This window comes from Sminthopsis crassicaudata, chromosome 2 (genome assembly GCF_048593235.1).
Source record: "Sminthopsis crassicaudata isolate SCR6 chromosome 2, ASM4859323v1, whole genome shotgun sequence".
NCBI lineage: Eukaryota > Metazoa > Chordata > Mammalia > Dasyuromorphia > Dasyuridae > Sminthopsis > Sminthopsis crassicaudata.
The window spans coordinates 386883332-386905262 of NC_133618.1; the positions used below are offsets into that span (position 1 = coordinate 386883332).

Below are 21931 nucleotides of genomic sequence, written 5' to 3' on the forward strand. Positions count from 1 at the left end.
TTTATCAGTTCAATTGAGAGGGAGTCACAGATTTTATTCAGGGGGATATTCCTCAAAGTCTCCTTAGGCAAGTTGGAAATCAAAGACATGTTAGAGGAGAGGAAGGAAAAAGAATCCTTCCAAAATCTGTTCTCTTTTTCTCTGAATTTCTCCTCAAAGAGGGTCTTGTGTTCTCTCGAAACTAGAAGGAAAAATGTCATCTTCCAAGCTCTCAACCCAAGTTTACCTTTTACACAGGCATGCCACATTGAGTAATCGTTCCCTCTACCAATAAGGAAGTCTTATGCAAATACTCAGGTTGAACTCAGGTTGCATTCCATTGACATTACTTTCTTTATTTTTACCTTTTTAGGTATCACTCTCACTACTTTCCTCCCTCCCAATACCCAACCATAAGCTTTCCCTTGTATCAAATAAGCATAATGAAGCAAAACAAAACTACGGAAGGGCCTTGTCTGAAATTGTTTTAGTCTATCACTTCTCATTGTATAAATTGTTTTCCTGGTTCTGCTTACTTCACTCAGCATTAATTTTTACAAGACTTCTCAGGTTTCTCCAAATCCATTCCTTTTATATTTTTAGAATATTCAATTATATTTACAATATATAAGTATGAACTCAGACTATAATAATTAGCACCCTTTAAATCTCCAATTTTTTTTTTTTTTTTTGTATGTATGAGACCCTTCCCGTTTCCTTTGAACCCATTCACTCTCTTGCTTTCTGATTATTTCCACAGTCTCAACATTTGCCTAGTCTCTAAAATGAGAATCTGACTCCTGGAGGTTTTAACAGTTTTACCACTGGAACTTTTTCTTTTGACCATCCTCTTTTCCCTCTCATTTAGTAACTGTCTCTTTCTTGCCATTATTTCAAGAAAATCCCAAGCATGCTTCACTTTACTCACCACTTTCCAGTCATTTACGCCCTTTCCTTACTCCTTTCTTTCCAGTACTAGAACCTAAGTAAATAAACTCTGTATTTGTTCTTAGATGATGTGGCAAGTAACAACTTTATGAGTAACTCATCATTGCTCTAACTTTCAGAAGTAAAGTTTCTCTCCCAGGCCACCACTCCTACTATACACAGGTCATAAGTGCTTTTAGTCCTGTAATTGATTCTTCTCCTCTTAATCTGTTAAAATATTGCCCAAATGTTAAGTGTAATTCAACTCTCATCTTCTATATGAAGGCTTTACTAAAAACTTCTCAAAGATGACTCCCCTTTTATCCCCTTAGAACCCAAATAAAACTTTGCATCTTTCATGATTTGGGGGAATATTATAGTTAATACTAGTATCTATCTATCTAAATACACACACACACACACACATTCATTTAGATTGTAAACTCCTTGACATCAGAGTCAGTATCTTGTCTAACTCCTAGTCCTTAATCTAGGTATGCACACATTGGGATATTGAATTTTTGTTGTATTACTTTGGAATATTTGTGCTTCTCCAGGATTCCCTCATATCCTAGAAATTGAATTAGTCATCAAGACTTTTCTTGTGTATATCAAGAAAAATCATAGTATAATTATCACTTTCACATTGGGTGGGAAAGGAGGGAGGGATTTAGAGGCATGGTCCTATGTGATCTGGAAAATCCCTGTAAATTTTTTTGACTCTCCCTTCATGCCACAGAAGAAATTGGAATTTTTTTTCTTCTATGAGGTATTGACAGTACTTTATTGTAAAATTTGGATTGACATTATGCATTTATTAGTTTCTAAACTTTTTCTGTGTCATCTGTGGTTTTAGCAAAACTCCATTCAAATTCCCATTTAATTTCTTATGCCTACCATGTTATATCGAAACTATGATAGGGAGAAGTCTCTTTGTGGAAGGGATAACGGTATAGTAATAGGGAAAATGGACTTGAAATCAAATGATGGGATTTTCAGTGCTGTCTACTAATTAGTATTAAGTCTCTTAACCTCTCAGGATTTCACCCTCATTGACAAACTCTCATCAAGGTTTTTTAACCAAGTATTCATGATTTCTTTTTAAAAAGTGTTTTAAAATATTTCAATATAACATAAATATTATAATTTTTTGTAATTCTACATATATTTTAAGTATTTAAAAATATCACTGTGAAAAGGGATCTGTAGTCTTTACTAGAGTGCCATAGAGTCTGTGGCACTTACAAAAAGGCTTTAAAAAACTCAACCTGAGCTAGATCAGAGCTTCTTAAACTTTCTCTATGACACTCCTTTTCATCTGAGAAATTTTTATTCAACTCTGACTATATAGGTATATAAAATAGTTATACAAATCAAACATTATAATTTCACAACCCCACAGTCAGATGCGGGGTGGTGATCCACAGTTTAAAAAGCTTTAAGCTAGATAAAACTCCTTCCAGTTTTAACCAGCATGAATAGACTCTCCTCTGTAAAGGTGTCCGGATGCTCTTGAGGATCATTTCATCTTGGTTGTGACAATCTAGATAATTGTCCTTGGTCTACTACAAAGTGAAAATGATAAGTCATCAGAATATTTATCCACCAGATAAGAGTGTGTCTCTCTCCTTTGGAGACACACTGATATACTTTTAATCTTTGGATTTCCTTTTTCTACTTCCAAGACGACCACTAACTGTACCATTCGTTGGTCCCTTCCTGTGTCTGTGTGTGTGTGTTTTAATAACATTATTTAAGACCTGCTACACTAAAGCTGAGCACATTTTATCTTTCTTTATAATGTTTCACTCTAGAATTGTGTCTTCTCAGGACACAATTTGGTGAAATTAGTCTTCCTGACTCCAGGTCCGACACTATATCCATTTCATCACCTAACTACTGATGTAAAAGAGGACCTGGGTTCAAATCCTGATGCTGCTCACTACCTTTGTGAGTTTGAATAAGTCACTTAATCTAACTTCTCAGGGCCCCACATTTCTCATTTCTTATGTAAGAGTCTTGACATGATTCCTTTTAACTTCATATCTATGATCTCTATGATTCCAGCCCTAAATTTATGAGGCTACCAACTAATTTTTAGTTTGCAATGGGACAGACTTGCTGGCCAATAAGAGGCTTAATTTAAAAGATAATTTTTATTGATTTTCATATTGCCTACATTCCCCTCATTTATTTCTTCTTCCTTTTTTTTTTTTTTTTTTTTTTTTTTTTTTTAGTGAGGCAATTGGGATTGGGATTAAATGACTTGCCCAGGGTCACACAGCTAAGAAGTGTCTAAGGTTAAATTTGAACTCAGGTCCACTATACCATGTAGCTGCCTTTACTTGTTTACTTCTACAGCTGATCAATCTAATTTTCAATGGGAAAAGGACTAGATTTGAACTAGATTGAACTTGGGTTTGAATTTTGGACTTGCAACTTACTTCCTATGTGATTTGGGTAAGTCATGTCATCTTTCTTGGTTTCAGATTTCTTATCTTTAAAATCTTTAAAAGAGATACCTTTCAACTCTAAAGAATTTAGGCTAAGTACTCTATAAGGCAGCAGAATAGAAGGTACTTTGGGTAGCTACGTTTAACCTTACAAGAGGAAAACACTATTAAGAAAAAAATTTTATTAATGCCTTAAAAAAAAGAAAATCAGTCATTTCTGGTATTCTCCCTCATAAGCCTTCTCTTGTAACCAAGAAAAACAGTTATAAAAACTAATAGACACCGTGATCAATTCTGACAATAATATTCTGCATCATTTTATAAATGTAGATCCAGACCTCTTTACTCAAAGGAGGAGATTTCTTAAACTCAAATATAGAAAACTGAATACAAAATTGCCTCCTCCTATCCCTAGCCAAATCTGTGCCTATTCCTATTTCCCTGTTACTGTCCAGGGTACCACCATCCTCACAGTCACCCAGGCTTGTAATCAAGGTATCATCTTCAACTCCTCTCTCTCTCTCTCTCTCATGCTTTATGTATAATAATTTGTCATGTCCTGTCATTTTTCTTTTGTAACATCTCCTGTATATATTCATACACATGTATACATACATGTATATGTACCCTTCTTTCTTGTCTGACACTACAACTGTCCTGGCACACAGATCACTATCATCTCATACCTAGACTATTGCAGTAGCCAGCTAGTTGGGCTCCCAGGTTCAAATCTCTCCCTTTTTAAAGTTTGTCTTCTGCTCAGCTATCGAATCAATCTTCCAAAAATGCAGATATGACCACATCCTGTTCCCTTTCATTTGCTTTTCAATCAACACCAATAGGCTCCTTAGATCCTCTAGGATCAAAAAAGAAATCCTATTTGGCTTCAAATCCCTTCATCACCTGGTTCCTTTTTACTTTTCAGTCTTCTTGAACCTTATTCCTTTCAATTTATTGTGAGATCTAGTGATATTAATTTCTCCCACAAAACAATTCTGAAATCAGAGTTTTTATCTATTTTAGGTGGCTGGGATTCTCTATTTCCTCAATTCTACTTTCTAACTTCCTTCAAGTCTTAACTAAAATCTTACCTTCTGTTAAGAAGCTTTTTGTTTTTTTTTTTTTAATCATTGCACCTTTTCTTCAAGATCACCCCCAATTTCTGCTTATATCTTGTTGTACATGGTTCTGGCATGTTGTCTCTCCTATTAGATTTAGCCCTTTGAGAGCAGGGTCTGCTTTTTATTTTGCTTTCTTTGTTTATCTAGTGCTTAGCATAGAATCTGACACATAGCAGGTATTTAATAAATCTCAGTTGAATGATTTTCCCTGGATTAGTGAAAAGTGCTACATTTGGTGTTGAGAGTTTTTCTTCAGCTGTGTCCAACTCTTTGTGAACCCCTTTTGGGATTTTATTGGCAAAGATACTAAAGTAACTTTTCATTGGACAGATGAAGAGACTAAGACAAATTGGGTGGAGTAATTTGCCAGGGTTACCTTGCTAGTAAGTGTCTGAAGCTGAATTTGACTTGGGAAGTTAAGTCTTCCTGACTCCAGTCTGACACTATATCCATTTCATCACCTAACTACTGATGTAAAAGAGGACTTGGGTTCAAATCCTGATGCTGCTCACTACCTTTGTGAGTTTGAACAAGTCATTTAATCTAACTTCTCAGGGCCCCACATTTCTCATTTCTAATGTGAGAGGCCTTGACACGATCCCTTTCAACTTCATATTTATGATCCCTATGATTCCAGCCCTAAATTTATGAGGCTACCAACTAATTTTTAGTTTGCAATGGGACAGACTCGCGGCCAATAAGAGGCTTAATTTAAAAGATAATTTTTATTGATTTTCATATTGCCTACTTTCCCCCCAGGATGCTTCCTGATTCAGACCTCCAGAGAGCAAGCTCCTCTCATTAACAATACATTTTTTAAAAGAAAGGAAAAAGAAAAAATAATTCATTAAAACCAATGAGCATATCAAAAAAGATCTAACATTCTGTCCAATGTTCCCTTTATGTAACTCCCCTCACCTCAATCACTACAAAGGAGAAAGGAAGACGAAGACAACTCATATCTCATCTTTAGGGGCATGATCATTTTTTATATTTACATTTTATATTTATATTTGATGGTGTTTTCTGGCTCTGATTACTTCACTTTGTTGATCAAAGATATTTATCTACACCTTTCTATGTTTATATTTATTACGTCTTTTTTTTAAGTGTCATTGTTCAGTTGTATTTACAATTCTTTTCGACCCCTGTTTGTTTTCTTTTTTGCTGAAGCACTTGGGGTTAAGTGACTTGCCCAGGGTCACACAGCTAGGAAGTGGTAAGTGTCTGAGACCAGATTTGAACTCAGGTCCTCCTGACTTCAGGGCTGGTGCTCCCACTTGGCTGCCCCGTATTTGGGGTTTTCTTGACAAAAATACTGGAGTGGTTTGTCATTTCCTTATGCAGCTCATTTTACAAATTAAGAACAGAGGCAAAAGAGCTCAGTGATTTGAGGAGACTGAGACAGTCACACAGTAAGTTAAGTGTCTGTGGACAGATTTGAATTCAGGCCTTCCTGACAAGCTACATCCATTGTGCCACAGAACTATAATCAATTTGTTTGGCTCTTCCTCAACGGGCCATCTATTCTGTTTCCAATTCTTTGCTACCACAGAGTGCTTTGGATGTAGTGCATAGAGAGGTTTAACTAACCCTCAAGTCAATTTCTTTCCTGTGAGAACATTTCACTCAGAGTTGTAGCGCAACATTATATAAAGAAGTACTTTTCCTTCAAATGATGGATCAAATAGAGAAATGACAGAATTCCCAGTACAGCCCCTTTATACTTACCTCAAAGAAGGTAGCTAAAGTTAGGTCACAGAATAGGTCAAACTCTTCTCTCATCAAAGCTAAATTGGGAAGAACCTATGCAAAATGCCAAGTTAAAGTTTTGGGTTTTTTTCTCCAAGAGAATCTTTTGGTATTACTTCTTAGTAGATAACAAAAACTCTCTTTACATCTAAACGACGATCCTGCCCAATAGTCTTGTTATCTAGCGTTTTTGCAGTCCAGTACTTGTTGGTTATTCTGAAATACAGGGAGCAGAATTTCACATTTAGTACTTAATATTTTAAAATTTCCTATCAATTTTAGGACATGTCATCGAGTGCGGGACCACTGCCTCCAGATTTACTGCGTATTTTGCCCCACGTTGGGAAGGAAGATTTTTTTCCCCTTTTAACTTACAGGGCAATGTAAATGCGAGTTATTACCTCAAGATTCAGTATTACTTTTCCGAAGGATTCATTTTGGGAACAGGATAATCCTCAAGCATCCCATGGAGAAATCCCTCCCAGCTGCTTAGCACAGGGTCTGGAATATACTATGCAGTTAATAAACTTTAATTGAATTGAACTGGGATAGTCTAGCTCAGTTGCAGCAAAAGGTTATCTGAGCTCCAACTCTGTACCTGTTACTGAGCTCAGGCTGAGGGGCGGAGCCTGCGCATAAGCCCCACCCTGACTCACCTGAACCAGAGAGCCGGATGACTCATTCTCCCAACCACCCCCACCCCCAACCCTTCCTCTAAGCTCTTCCAGGGTTTGGCTTCTCCCCCCCTTTCCCCTTTTAACCTCTTCCTCACGCCTTCCCCACTCCACGGGACTTTTCCACCTTGGCACTGCAGTTCTGGGCTTGGGCAGTTTATCTCAGGGGCGTACTCTGCCGAGTATCCCGCGCCTTCCAGAGAAATAAGCACAGTTCTCTTACTCCCCGAGAAAAGTCTGGGAGCGGGCGCGGGACGGGAATGGCCGCGGTGGGAGGAGCCGGGAAGAGCGGCTAGGCGGGGCGGCTGCGGAGGGCGGTGCCGGGAAGAGCCTGGCGCGGGGCGGGGGGCCGGTGAGGGGCCGAGGGGCGGAGGCGCGGGCCACGGCCCATTTCCTCCTCGGGAGTCGGGACGGGAGACAAAGCGGCGGCGGTGGCAGCGCTTGGCGTAGGGGCCTTTGGGATCCTCTCTTCCTCCTGCGCTCGCACCCCTCTTACCGCAGGTAACTCCTGGCACTCTCTCAGCTCCAGGCCAGGGTCCCTCCGATGGACCTCCCTCTTCCCCGCCATTACCTACCGGGCGCCCCACCCCGGTCCGCGCCCCTCCTGCGGCTTCCCCAGAACTTTCCGAGGCGCTCCGGGCGGCGCCCCTCCCGGCCTGGGGAAGAGCGGGGGCCTTGTCTGCTGGGCGCCCCTCGCCCCGCCATGTTCCGGGGAGCTGGGGGCGAGGCCTGCTCGAGGCCCCGAGAATTCGGGGTGGGGGCGGGAAGTGGTCCCGGGCCCAGCCCAATCGAGTAGTTTTGTGGACAAGTTTGGGGCACTCCCGGGGCTGCGGGATCGCAGGCTACGGGTGCGACCAAGTTTCTGAGGGTTCCGCACTAACTTTTTAAGTTGTTGGGCTCCGTCAACCTCTTCTCCTCCTTACCCCGCAGATCGCTGGGGCGGGGGAGGGGGCGCTTTTTCGGGCTTCTGGTCCAGTCACTTCTCTTTTAAATCTCATTTTATTCTTGGGGCGGGGCGGTGGTCTGGCTGCTTTGATCGGATTACTTTTCAACTAGTTGGATTGTTCGCTATTTGTGTGTGTGGTTTTTTTTTTTTTTTTTTTTCCTCTCTCCCTTCCTTTCCTTTTTCCCTCCCCCACCTAGAAGTTTCTCCAATCTCCGAGGTGAAACTCAGATTGTATTTTCCCGTATCTTTTTTACCGGTGAAAGTGATGAATTAAGAAGGAAAAAAAGGTCCTGGCCCTATTAAAATTTGAAAGCTAGATCCATTCATATATATTTTTTAAATTACGTTGCCTTGTAAATAAAATGTACCTACCACACCCATGTGACTACAACTTGTATTGTAAAAGTACTCCCAACTTTTTATGCTAATTGATCGGGCTGCGTTTAACTAGCTCCTCCTCGCTTCCCTCCCCCTTTAAATCTTGGTGTGGGGGAGACTAAATGGATAATTTTGGAGTTGTTTGACTAAAGTTTGCCCACTTCCCGACAAAAATGAGTTTCTTTGCGCAAAATGCTGATATTTAAACTATACTGTTTCACATCTTTGTAACTTTTTTCCGCTTTGGAATTTCCGCTTTGGAGAGTGGTCCAAAGCTAAATAACTGGAGTTGAAAACTTTTGTCGAAATGATCACATCTTTAGTTTTTCTTGATAGCAAAATAAGGATTCCATTTTGCTTTTACTACAGTACTAATTTAAAAACCTGCCCGTGTAGGTTTGCCTCATTTTTAAGAAAGTCATATATTAAAAAGTACGTAGTTGTAAGTTTTTCGAATGGTAAATAATATGTGCCATTTAAAAATAATAAAATCTATCGCTTTATGGTTTGCAAAGTGATTTCTTCACGATCCAGTGACGTGATAGTGGAAGTGAATTATCCTCCTCTTACAGAGGACAAAAGAGGAAAAGCCATCTGTTTGTATCTTGAGTCCTAATGAAAACCAAGGTCATCCTATCCACCGTGCCATGCTGCTCAACACTAGACTAGATGCTATTAGAGATATAAAAGAAATATAAAATATGATGTTTACCTTTGGAAATAATGGTGTTATTGCCTCTGGATTAGTCTAAATCAGACCTGATCAGATATTTCCTGTTTAGAAACTTTTATTGTCTATTCATTGACTGCAAAATGAAGGATAAATTCCTTAGGCTGGCATTCAGAGTTCATAATAGATATGATTCCTCTTCCTTTTAAACTTTTTTTTTTTTTTTTTTTTTTTAATGCCTTTTCCTCTGTCCCATCCATTTCAAACTTGTGGAGTCCTTGTCATTCACAGTTGTCACCAGAGGTGTGGTGTAAAGACTCAGAACATTTAGGTTCAAGTTCTGGACTCAGCTAATTCCTTTGTCTTGGTGAGACTCACTTTCCTCAATACCTGATTTATCTAGTTATTCTGTAGAAATTTCTTAATAAACCATAAGTCATTATCAAAGTTTGAACCACTAATATCTTTTTTGCTTTTGTTATAGCCCTTTTCTCTGTAGAATGCTCCCCCCCCCCCCTTTCTCTGCTTGATGAAATTCTGCCCACCTTTCAAATGTTGGCCTTTATATGAAAGTGTTCTTACTTGAATTGGAAGTAATCCCTGAAGTGCCAGGATACTTTACTTTTCATGGCATTTAAAAAAATAATTTCTGTACTTGTTTTATTTCCCAGATTTGAAAAAGTTAGAACATGAGAACTGTACCTGGTTTTCAGTTTTTGTTTTTCAGCTAATTGTGACTTTTGGCAAGGCAGTCTAAGGACAGATATCAGTTTTCCTATTTGTAAAACGAGAAGATTGTACTGATGGTTTTTCTGGGTCTAAAAGTCTAGTCTGTGGCTTAATCAAGGTTATCAGGTAGTTTTGATGGACCTAGGAATAGATCCTTGACTCTCAGACATTGTGTTCTTTTCTTATCATATAAAGTTGGAAAGAAAGTCAACTTAATTGTAAAACTCATGTGGGGGAAGGAAGTTGTGGGCCAGGAGATTACTAGTCTTTTGTATAAGCTTGATATATAATACTGAGAAAAGTGCACTGTTTACTATGCAAAAGTAAGTGACAGTATAGTGGCAGTATATAATCTGCAGTTTAAATGTATCTTGAGAAATCCATTTATACTTAGTGCTTTCACTTTTTCTCCTTTCACTTGTTTCTAAACTCAACTTTGCCATCCAGGCACATTATTTAAATGGAAACTCTCTAACTTTACTAATATTCTGTTAGTTTTAAATCTAATGACCTTTTCTCCATTATTCTTGATATTTTTATATATCTTTGATACTGTTAATCACCCTCTTTTCACTGATTCTTTCGAGGTTTGTATGCTTTCGTACTTGATTCTTCCTTAGTCTCTTTTGCTAGATCCTCTTCCATGTCATGCCTACTAACCTTTGGTGTCCCTGATGTAGTCTTTCCTGATTAGTTAGGTGGATATAGCTAAGCCTGGAATCATGAAGAGCTGAGTTCAAATTCAGCTTCAGATAGTAGCTGTATGATCCTTAACCTTTCTTTTGGTTTCCTCAATTGTAAAATGGTAATAATATTATAGCACCTTCCTGAAAGGGTTGTTGTGAAGGTAATATTTGTAACTTGCTTAGCAAAGTGCCTGGCATTTAGTAGGTTAATACATACCTACTTCTTTCTTTTCTAAGTCAGTGATTTCATTAACTCTCATGAGTTCAGTTATTTCTATGCAGATAATTCCCAAAATTATATCCAGTCTAATATTTCTCCTGAGCTCCATTTTTTCAATACCTGCTGACTAATGGACTTTTAACAAAACAACTCATTGTTTCCCTTCCCTCCAATTCTTCCAGTGTATCACCATTATCCCAACCACCCAAGCTCATTCATGCCTTTAGCTTTATCCTTGGCTCCTCACTTTCATTCAAACCATATATCTAATCTATAGTTTAATTTTGTCCTTTCTACTTTCACATCTCACATATGTCCCCTTTTCTCCACTCACAGGGCCACCATTCTGGTGCATGCATTGATAATTTCATGCCAAGACTTTTGGTGCTTTCCATAGACTTTTCTGGTTGTTGAAGTCTTTACTCTTGTCAGCCCTTTTTCCATTCAGTTGACAAGTTTTCTCCCACAGATCTGACTCTCTAATCTTCCCCTCATACTCAATTAGCTCTAGTGAATCCCTCTTGCCTCCAGAATCCTCTGAATAAAATCCTCTATTTTGCTTTAAAAATATTTTATGACTTGACCCCTTCCTACCTTTCCTGTCAATTTTTCTCCCTGTTTTCATTGGGAAAAAATTTTTTTTCTTACATGATTATAGTTATTTTGGGTATCCTTCCTCCTTCCCCTCTAGTAGAAGCCATTTAATATATAGTATTTTTAAAAAATGATTAAAAAAAGGCAGAACAACTGATACATTGAAAAAGTCCAAAAACGTGTTCAGTTTGTAAGACCTGTGGACCTTTCATCTCCACAGAAGAGTAGATTAGGAGTGTCTTATAATTCTTCATTTGAGCCCTGCTTGATCTTCCTAATTTTATTACATTCACTTTTGACTTTTTGGTGGTTATTCTTTCCATTTACATTGTTACAGTTCTTTTGCATATTGCTTTTTTGGATAAGCTTATTATAATTACATATACATATACACATCTATATACATACACACACATACACTTATTTTTGATATATCTTAGATGCCAAACTTTTATCAAAGAAATTTGATACAAAATTCTCCCATTTGATTACTTCCCTTATTCTGGATATATTAATGTTGTCTGTGCAGAAAGAACTGTTTCAGTTTCATGTAATGATCAAAGTTATCTTTTATAATTTCCTCTTTGTTTTGTTTGGTTAAGAATTCAGCTTCTACCTAAAATATTTGACCTGCTCTCTCCTAATTTTTTTATATAGTACTTTTTAGTAGTATTACTACCTTTAATATTAAGGGTGTGAATTCTTTTAGAATGAATTATGTATAGTATAGAGTGTAAAATGTTGGCTTCATTTAAAAAGAAATTTAAAATTTTTTTTTGCCAGACCACTTTCTAGTTTTCCAAAATTTTTAATCAGTTTTTTTCTAGGTATTTTATGAGAGGGTTATTCATTTCCACTGTTTCTGATTATCCTTTGTCTAATCTGTTCCATTGATCTATTTGTTTTTTAATTAAAAGTTTTTGATTGATGACTGCCGATTTATATATAGTTTGAGATCTAAAAGTGCTGTTTCCCTTTCATTACTATTTCTTTTTATCATTTTCTTGACATTTTAGTTCTTTTGTTTTTCCAAAGGAATTTTGTTAATTCATCAAGTTGTATAAATTATCCCCTTGGTAGTTTGATATAGTATTAAAAGTATACATTAACTTTAGTAGTATTGTTATTTTTATTATATTGGCATGACTTACCCATAAGAACTGAATATTCTTTCAGCTATTTAAGGACCATTTTGTATTTGAACTTCTAAATCTTTTTGTGCTCTTTTTCATTCTTAAACTTTATTCTTCCCCATGTACTCTACAATCCACTGTCACTGGTTTTCTTTCTGGAACAACTTCCTGCCCTGTGCCCTTTCTTTGACTGTCCCTATGCCTGAAATTCTCTCCCTCTTAGCTTTCTTTAATACTTATGTCAGATTTCTTCTGCATGAAATCTTTCTTGCTCTTGTCACAAGTGGTTTCTTTCTGAAATTCACTTTCATTTGCACTTATATATCTTGTATGTAACAAGTTATTTGCATGTTATCTCCTCCATTAGAATGTGAGCTCCTAGAAAGCAGAGTTTATGTTTTTTGTCTTTTTTGTCCCAAAGGCTTAATAAAGCATGTTTGACCATTTTTCTCTTGGTCTTTCCTTCTCTGCTATGTTACCTACATTCATACACATTTCTAAAAAAATAAAGGCATGAAATCAATCTTTTTTTACTCTTTTTTAATCAAGAAGCATTTATAAGTATTTTGCTGTGGCTGTCCCTCTTCTTCAGGATATACTATCACATTCTATCATGAAAGATAAGACAATTGTACATAATTTACCATATGTACAATAAATGCAAGGTAATTTTAAGGAAAGTACCCAAAGCCCAGAACTGTCAGGAAAGATTTTTATATAGGAGGGATCTGAATTAAGCTTTGAAGGAAGCTGGGAATTCTGACATGGAAGTGAAGAAAGAGTCCTATTCCAGGCATAGGGGCAGACAGCTTTTGCTGTCACAGAGATAAGAGATGGAATGTCATGTGTGAGAAACAGCAAGAAGGCCAGTTTGGCTGAACTGAAGAATGTGTGAAGGTGACTAATGTTGAATAAGTCTTAGAAAGCTAGATTGGGGCCAGGTTGTGATGTGTTTTAGATGTCAGTAGGGAATTCTAAAGGGAATTGGGAGCCACTGAGTTTCTTGAGAAGGATATGGCAAAACCTTTGAGAATATCAGAATATCAAATGGTGTGTGGGTATGTGCACCATGGAATGGAGGGGGATATTCTCAAAGGCAGGGAACCCTATAAGAGGGTTGTTGGGATTAGTGGTAATTAGGAATGTTCAAGGATGTTAGTTGTGTGAATGAAATGAAAGGACCAAATCCAACACTGGCACTCATTATCAATAAATATAGTGATAGAGAGTGAGGAGCTGGTGATACTTCCAAGGTTGTAATTACTGGAGGCATAATGGTACTCTTAGAAGAAATAGGGAAGAAGATTGTGTTAAGGGAAAGCTTTTGAGTTCTGTTTTAGAATAGTTTGAAATGTTACATAGGCAGAGCTTAGGAAAAAGGCTAGGGCTGACTGACTATATGGGCTTCATAGTATCATGGGGAAAAGTACTTGTTTTGCACTCACAGGATTGCAGTTCAAATCAAATCCTTTCTCTATCAGTTCATTTCTGATTTCTTCTACCCCTTAGACATGTTACTTTGCAAAAGTAACTTGATTTCCATGGGCTTCACTTTCCTCATCTGCAAAAATTATTGGTGATAGTTCTAGATCCGGGGTTCTCAAACTATGGCCAGCCGGCCAGATGCAGCCGCTGAGTTATGGCAAATGGGCTGAGGGGCGGAGACAGAGTGAGAGTTTTTGTTTTTACTATAGTATGGCCCTCCAACAGTCTGAGGGACAGTGAACTGGCCCCCTGTTTAAAAAGTTTGAAGACCACTATTCCAGATGGTCTCTAAAACTGCTTCTAGCCCTCAGTCTGATGCTGGGGTCCTAATAATTGAATCTAATGGAACTGATGAAAGTATAGAGAGAGGAGAAGGCCTAGGGCAGAGCGCTGATCTGATTAAACTGATTTCATTTAATGCATGGATATTATTTGTGAGGGTATTTTTTAAATTCAGCAAGGACTTTCAGTGAATATATAAATGTAGTGACCTAGGAAAGCCATTAATTAACAAGTTGGAAAAATTCAGAGGATAGTGACCCAGAATGATGAAAGAGTTCTCCCTGCTTTAGAAGAGGGTGGATTTGAAGAACTGGGAATACTTAGTCTGGAAAGAAGACTTAAAAGGGGAGCAGAATATTTGAAGGACTTTGGCGTAATTATTAGACTGGTTTTCTCCTTGATTCCAGAAACCACAACCAGAAATAATAAGTGGCAAATGAAGAGAAGCTATCTAAAAATAGAATGGACGGACTACCTCTTGAAGCTGTGGGTTTCCTCCCCTATGAATCTTCAGTTGAAGTCTAGATGGATGTTAGGGCTCCTTTACAATTCTCACTAATTGAACTCACTAAATGAGCTATAAGATTCCTTCCAATTCTGAGATTATAAATAATTCAGTGTAGAGAAATTAAGGTTTCCTTAAACAACCTTCCCCCCCCCCCCATAACATGGTTAATACTGTATAAATCCTTCTATAAAGTAGGGGAAATCAATTGTAATGTCTTCAGCTGATTGATGACTTTTTTTTTTTTTAAAATGTAACCAGTTGCTTTTTGTAAACTTATATTTATATCATATTTTTGCAGGACCAATTAATTCATGATATTAAGTAGGATATACATTTATTCCAGAACTATACCATAGTATTAACAGCATTTGTTTTCAGTTTTAGATCTTATAAAATGTGAAGCATTGAGATCTTCTCTATTCCTAATGTTGGAGGCTAGGATTGATTGTGGTCCACTGACAGAACTGTTGCAAAAACTTGTAGTTCTGGTTTCCACTGTGCTTGATCTGTTCTGTTGTATGCTATTCACTTTATGTGAGTTCCAAACTCATTCCTAATCTAGTCTCCAATGTATAGAAAAACTCACTACAAAACAAATGTTATTTCTCTTTAGAAACATTTAAATGTTCATTATTTTATTTGTTTTTGTTTTTTATAAATTTTGAGACATTTCCCCCTTTTGTGCAAATGACTCCCTAACCCCAATTCTAATGGACTTTGAAATTAACATGGCATTTCTATTTACTTGTTGATGTACTATCATCTATTAGAAGTGTTCAATTGGGTTTTAATTTATGCTTAGACTATGACTATGGGTTACTTCTACAATATATGGTAAATACAGTTATGCTGGACATTGTAACTATTGCACATCAAGTTCCAGTGTAATTAATTTTGACAATGTTACAAAGAATATATGGATGGTTTATTTTTGTTTTTAAATTTGTCACCTTTTTTAGTCCTTCTAGTTTAATTAATTGGGTGTTGGGGAGGAATGGAATTACTGATCCCGAAATTATTTTCCCATCTGGACCTGAAACATTTTTTCAGGGTTTTTTCGTAGGGGGAGGAAACCACACATTTTCAGAGTGTAAAGCTGTATTAATTTCTTTATCCTAAAATTTGGAGATGTGATACTTCATCCAAGGTAATGTGATGCTCAAAAATTCAATGTTTTGACCTTTTAAAAAATGAAGTACAAGGTCTTGTTATAACGTTAAATGAAAGGTGAATTCTCTAAGTTTGCTTCAGAATATAGGATAGATTAGAAAAAAAAATCCATTATAATAAATATCAATGTACTACTTAAATTCTATTACAATGCTAGAATTTATTAAATATTTTACAAAATTGTTGTTTCTAGATCTTGAAAATATTTTGTTGTGATAGTGTTTTTGTCATGATTTAACATATATACATTGCAATCCTTGTTAACTTCTTTATCCAGAATAGTGTTGCTATCCTAAAGATCTTCTACTTTACTATTCAGCCTAAATTTGACTGTAGTTAGTGCTTATACTTTAAACTGCTACTATGGGTAAAGCTCTGAAAATATTTTGAAGCTGGCCCATTTACAATAATTTAAAACACAGGAAACTATTAATATGTATTGGTAGTGAACTGTCCTACCTCATTTCTGAAGAGAATTAATAAATTGTCCCTGATATTTTACATTTGGTATGTCAAATATTTAAATATTAATCACCTCTAATTATTATGCTTAAAAGAATGATTAGGTGAGTTAATAGGTGAGAATTGAAGATGAAAATATTGTTTAATTACTGGTATACTTTTCCTGGAGTTCCTTGTTCATGGGATAGACTACAATGTATTCCCAGAAATATTACAATCATCATTTATGTTTAATTAGGTTCTTGTAGTTTCAAGAAAAAAGGGACTATTTTTAGCTGAGAATCACATCATTTTGTCAATCTTCTGGGGATGGGGTGGGAGAAACTAACCTGGCTAAACAGAACTCTAGTTTGATCACTTATAGAGCATGGATGTTGCCTAATCATCATTGTCCCTTTGAAGTTATGTTACATATTTTCATTTAAATCTTTGTTGAATTGAAGAAGGATTGGGGTAGCTTTTGAAAGAAATCAAAGTTTAGTTGAAATCTTTAGAGTGAGTAAAAACTAGTGTTCTGTTTTTATTTTATTTTTTAGTTAGCTGAATTTAAATGTATTACTTATAGACTTTAATACTCATTCTCTGTTTTTTCTTTTCCTCCATTTTCTTTCTGAGAGTAAAACATTTATGTTGATGAAGATTAACAATATTATATCCTCATCAATACCCCATTACTCAGTCTAATTGTTGAATAATTTCTTTCATCTCATTTCAATTCTACATGGGCAAGGTCATATTTACTTTAGATAGTTCACCATTTTAGTGTGTTTTAAAAATGGAACCAAGAAAAGTTTATGTATGAAACTGGAAATAACTTAGTTATGGTTTGCCTGGAAAAAAAAAAAAAGTTATGCTGAGTTTAATAGTTGCAATAGAAATTTGTGTTCCCTTCTGAACTTTTTTGTTTTTTCCCTTCAAGTTGCTTATCTTATTTATTGGATTCCCTTACTAGAAGTACTTTTTACTATTTACACTATTTTCTTTTGATCTACCTTTTTCATTTAACAATTTTCTTGTGTGACTTTTTGCATACATGTCATTCACTTTCTCCTGTTCTCAAAACTTGTTGTTATCTTTGTCTCTTTCTTCTTTTTCCTTATTCATAACTTTACTGTGAAAGAAACTAATCAAGACAGTTAGCATGAATTTATTAAAGATATACTACATGCTATTGTATTTAACTTATACTTTAACATTTTAACATGTATTGGTCAACCTGCCATCTGGGGGAGAGAATGGGGGGAAGGAGGGGAAAAGTTGAAACAAAAGGTTTTGCAATTGTCAATGCTGGAAAATTACCTATGCATAAAATTTTTGTAAAAATTTAAAAAAATTTTAAAAAAACTTTTCAATTTTTGGGAAAAAAAAGATAATACTATATGCCACAGACCATTCTCTAGTGACACAAAGAAAGGCAAAAAGCTGTCCCACTTATAGCTTCAATAACTATCAGTACACAGACCCAATGTTGGGGAAAATTGAAGGCAAGGAAGAGTATGGCAGAGGATGACATGAAGAATATATGGTGTCATAGAAGCAAGGAACATGATGTTGAAGTCTGGAATTCCAAGTCCTGCTTCAGATACTTAGTAGCTGTGTGACCTGGGAAAGTCTTTTGATTTTTTTCATTTGTAAAAATGAAGATAATGATAGGAGCTATTCACAGGCCAACAAATGAGATGATATGTAAAGTATTTTGCAAACCAAAAAGTGCCATAGAAATGCTAGCTTTTATCTTCTTCCCCTTCCCATTCTGCTGTCCAACTGCATCCTTATTTCTCACATTCCCTTACTTCCCTCTGTGCCTTTACCCTGGCTTGCCTACATTTCTAGAATGCACTCTTTTTTCTCTTTTAGCTTCCCCAAGGACATGTACCTCTTCTGTTCAGTTCTCCAGATGCCAGTATATTCTCTTGTGAAATTATTTTTCCATTCATATCTTCACTGGACCACAGATACAGACCTGGAAGTCAGTGTCTATTTCCTTCACTTTCCAGATGAGGAAACTGAGGCTGAAAGGGTTTGAATTGCTCAAGATCATGCAGCTAATAAGTCTTGAGCTTAGGTTGGAATTAAGGTCATTTGGCTCAATTCTAGCAGCCCTCACATGAGGTGGCCACCTAGCTGCCCTGTACATACAGTTTTTGTGATATTAGAAAAGTGATTCCTTTATAATATTGAAAATGTGGTGAATCCCATTACCATGTAGTGGGGTGGGGAAGTGGGGTAGAGGGTTTCCCTAAACCTACATTTTCCATCATTTTCCTATGTTTAAAAAAACAAGGGTATTAATTAAGAACAATTTAAAAAATTCTAAGCAAAGTTGGAATGTAGAACCCAAGGTCACCTGCTTTTCTAGTCCATTGGAAATTTGACCCTTGTGACACTGTCTGGTGACCTATATATTTGATTAAGTATGCCCTGAAAATTTTCTGAGTAGTGAGTGGTTTTGACTGGCATTGTGCAAGGTTAGCAGACATACAGGATTTGTTTTAATAAAATGACATAAAGTAGTCTCTTAAATTTTATTTGCTGTGGACCCAATATGGGAATAAGGAGGGGGAAATGGGTGAGGTTATGAGAAAGGGAGAAAGAAAAGGAGGGGGAAATGGGTGAGGTTATGAGAAAGGGAGGGAAGGAGGGAAAGAGATTGTACTATTATATAAATTATTGAACAACAGAATAAATTAAGTATTAAAATATTTTTGAAGAAATATTAGGTATATTCACTTACAAATAAGCAAAATTATTTGTTGTCTTGGTATTCTAGTTTGGGAGTGCTTGAAGATTTGCTTGCAAGTAGAGGTTGCATTGGACAAGTAATAAAATGGAAACTATATTGGATCTAAAAAATTTTTTTCGGCCTCCTCAGAAATATATAAAATAGGATTTTGCTGAATGAAACATAGTTTAATTAGTCCCAGCCCTCAGGATGCATGCATGCTAAGGCTTAATTGGCATCTTCTCCTGTCCCACTTGTTTTTATCCTGTGGCACAATTAGAAATAACTCATTCCTTTTTAAGCAATTCAGAGAATATACTTGTTTTAGTGATTCAGTATATCCCTATTGCCATGCTCATTAGCCACTGGGCCTATTAATGTTGTATCAGCTCCTTATCTAAAAATTCTGGTGTTTGCAATCTGGTATTGGAAGCTTGTATTCTGTGTTTGTCAGAGCTACCAGCCTTTGCATAGAGCTCTAAAGATAATGGAAGCTATATATGCTCAAAGCTGACCTTTGTTGGCATCTCTTCTACTGGAGTTGCCATCTCTCTGGCACCATTGCTCTTTTAGCAATGCTTCCTTCCCATTTTTCATTGCGTGCACATTTTGATATTTTCAGTAAGTCTTTAATCTCATCAATGTATAGAGCATTTCTTCCATCATGGAATGAAGTCTACAGTTTATACATGCTATCTTGTCCTGTACAATTCTTGTCTATATTTTCCCATAGATCTACCAGAGGATCTGCATAATATAGTAGAGACCTTCTGCTATATCTTTGAATGTGTTTCATGAATACAAGTGCAGTTGGTATTTTAATTGCCCATTTTATCCCTTAGTTTTAACACATTATTAGCAGACCGCGCCTTCAGGTGATATACTTATCATGCTTCTTCTGAATGTATTATTTTTGGAAATAGTCTTTGTCCATGATGTCTCAAAATTAGGATTACTCATCAAATGGAAATAGTTTCAAGTCGTGGAAACCATCAAGTCATAGATCCATTTTCAGGAATCTCATATGACTTTTTCTCAGAAAAAGGGAGGAGAAGAAGAAAGTGTCCAGATTTTAGAAGGCTGGGAACTAATCTCTTTGACTGCCATATACTTTTACTTTAAAAAAAAAAAAAAAAAGGACAATTTCTCTTCCCAGAGGGGAGGGCAAAAAAAGCCCCCTCCAACTCTGCTTTATGCACAGAGTCCAGAAGACAAAATGAGAGGAGAGCTTATAAAAACAAGATAAGCTATTTTACAGTCAGTGGAAGGCAGAGTTCTTATTTAGTTTATCCCATCTGATTCTGTTACCAGTCCTATTGGAAATAACCCAAATCACGGGGAACAATCTGAGCAGTTCTAATGTTCTCGGCCATGTATATGTTAGGGTTCATGTTCTTCCCTGGGAGGTGCCATGATCTGAAATCACATCAACTGATGAAGGACTTATCCATTTCATCATCAGGACTCTTAACAAATGTATTGGATCCAAATATTTGTGAGAAAAACCACGACAGTCTATATAAGTTAAAATTTCAGTCCTATATTATATATTTTAATATTTATGCCTTTTCAAATATTTATGTCTATTGTTTTTAGTTCACCAACATTTTCCATTGCATCTGTCTTCCCCTCCCAGAAAGCCAGTCCCTTGTAATAGTTAAAAAGTGAAAGAAAAAAAGAAATTAGCTATTCAACATATTGAAAAAAGCCTGTGTTACATGGAGAGTAATACATTCCTTGTGTCTAACATGTGCAAAGAAGCAGAGTGAATGTCTTCTCATATTGCTTCTTTGGAACCAGCTCTAACCATTCATTAAGTTTCATAGCATTTATTTTTAAGTTATTTTCTTGCTAGTCTCTTCATTTACATTATTACAATGGTGTGTGTTTTTGATTTAATTTTGCTTGACCTCAGTTCATATAAATGTTACATTGATCTTATTTCCTTGTATTCTTGATTTCTTACAACATTGTAAGTAATCCATTCAAGTGCTCCAATTTGTTTAGCCCTTTCTAAAAACTAGCTACTTTGTTTCTAGTTCTGACTACAGTGTTGCTGTATATGGAAAGTATATAATTGGCATATACCTTGTTAAAGCGTATAGACAACTTCAAATAGTTTGATTATTTTTGAGAATAATTGGACCAGCACACAGCTCTACAAGTAGTGCATTAATATGTCTTTTCTTTCTACAACCCCTTAACATTGGCTGTTCTCAATTTTTATTTATCATTGTTAGGTATGAGGTGAAATCTCAGGGTTGATTTTCATTCATCTTTAGTGATTGAGACCATTCTTTCATATGGTTTGTTCCCATACATTTGATCACTCATTTTTAGGGAATGGCTTTTCAGAGGCAGTATGATGTACTAGTAAGATATTTGGCCTCAAAGGAAAACCTGATACATACTGGTTGTTTGACTTTGAATAAGTTGCTTAACCTCATTTTTTAAAGCAACTCTTTTAAGACTAAATGGTGGGGCAGCTAGGTGGCACAGTGGATAGAGCACCAGCCCTGAATTCAAGAGGACCTGAGTTCAAATCTGGTCTCAGACACTTAACACTTTCTAGCTGTGTGACCCTGGGCAAGTCACTTAACCCCAGCCTCGTTGGGGGGGGGGGGAGACTAAATGGTAAAGAATGTGGTGACTTACATTGGTAGAAGAAATTCTCTGTTTTTCTGAAATCTTAAATTTAGGTACTATTCTATCTCATTATTAGTTGTCTCTCTCTTATATATATTTTAGTTATTAGGCCCTGATGAGACATATTTCATGCAAAATTTTTTTTTCTTAGTTGACTACTTCTTTTTTCCTAGTTGCATTAATTTGCAAAAGCTTTTTGCCATTTTATATAGTTAAAATCATCTATTTAGTTTTGTTTTTTTTTTTGATCCTTTTTGGTTAAAAATTCATCATGTACTCATACTGCAAGATATTTTAGGAGTAAGTCTGCCAAAGTGCTTGTTGTATATTACAGTATTATTACAGCTTTAAAAAATGCTCCTAAAAAAATAAAGAATTTAAAATACTTGGAATG

The 21931-nt window shown here is 36.3% G+C and overlaps 1 protein-coding gene and 1 long non-coding RNA gene across 3 annotated transcripts in view; one reads left to right on the forward strand and one right to left on the reverse strand.

Annotated features, from left to right (window-relative positions):
- Window positions 1-654: 654 nt before the first annotated feature.
- LOC141556762 (uncharacterized) lies at window positions 655-7146 on the reverse strand. The gene is made up of 3 exons (XR_012486633.1): window positions 6994-7146; window positions 6212-6448; window positions 655-2471 (listed from the first exon to the last, which is right to left on the reverse strand). It is a non-coding gene; the product is annotated as an uncharacterized LOC141556762 (long non-coding RNA).
- A 98-nt stretch (window positions 7147-7244) lies between these two features.
- Window positions 7245-21931, forward strand: part of CTNNA1 (catenin alpha 1) — a 148087-nt gene continuing 133400 nt past the window's right edge. For both annotated transcript variants that reach the window (XM_074291461.1, XM_074291464.1), the window contains exon 1: window positions 7245-7407. The gene's annotated coding sequence lies outside the window, so the exon portion shown is untranslated. The remainder of the gene's footprint in view (window positions 7408-21931) is intronic.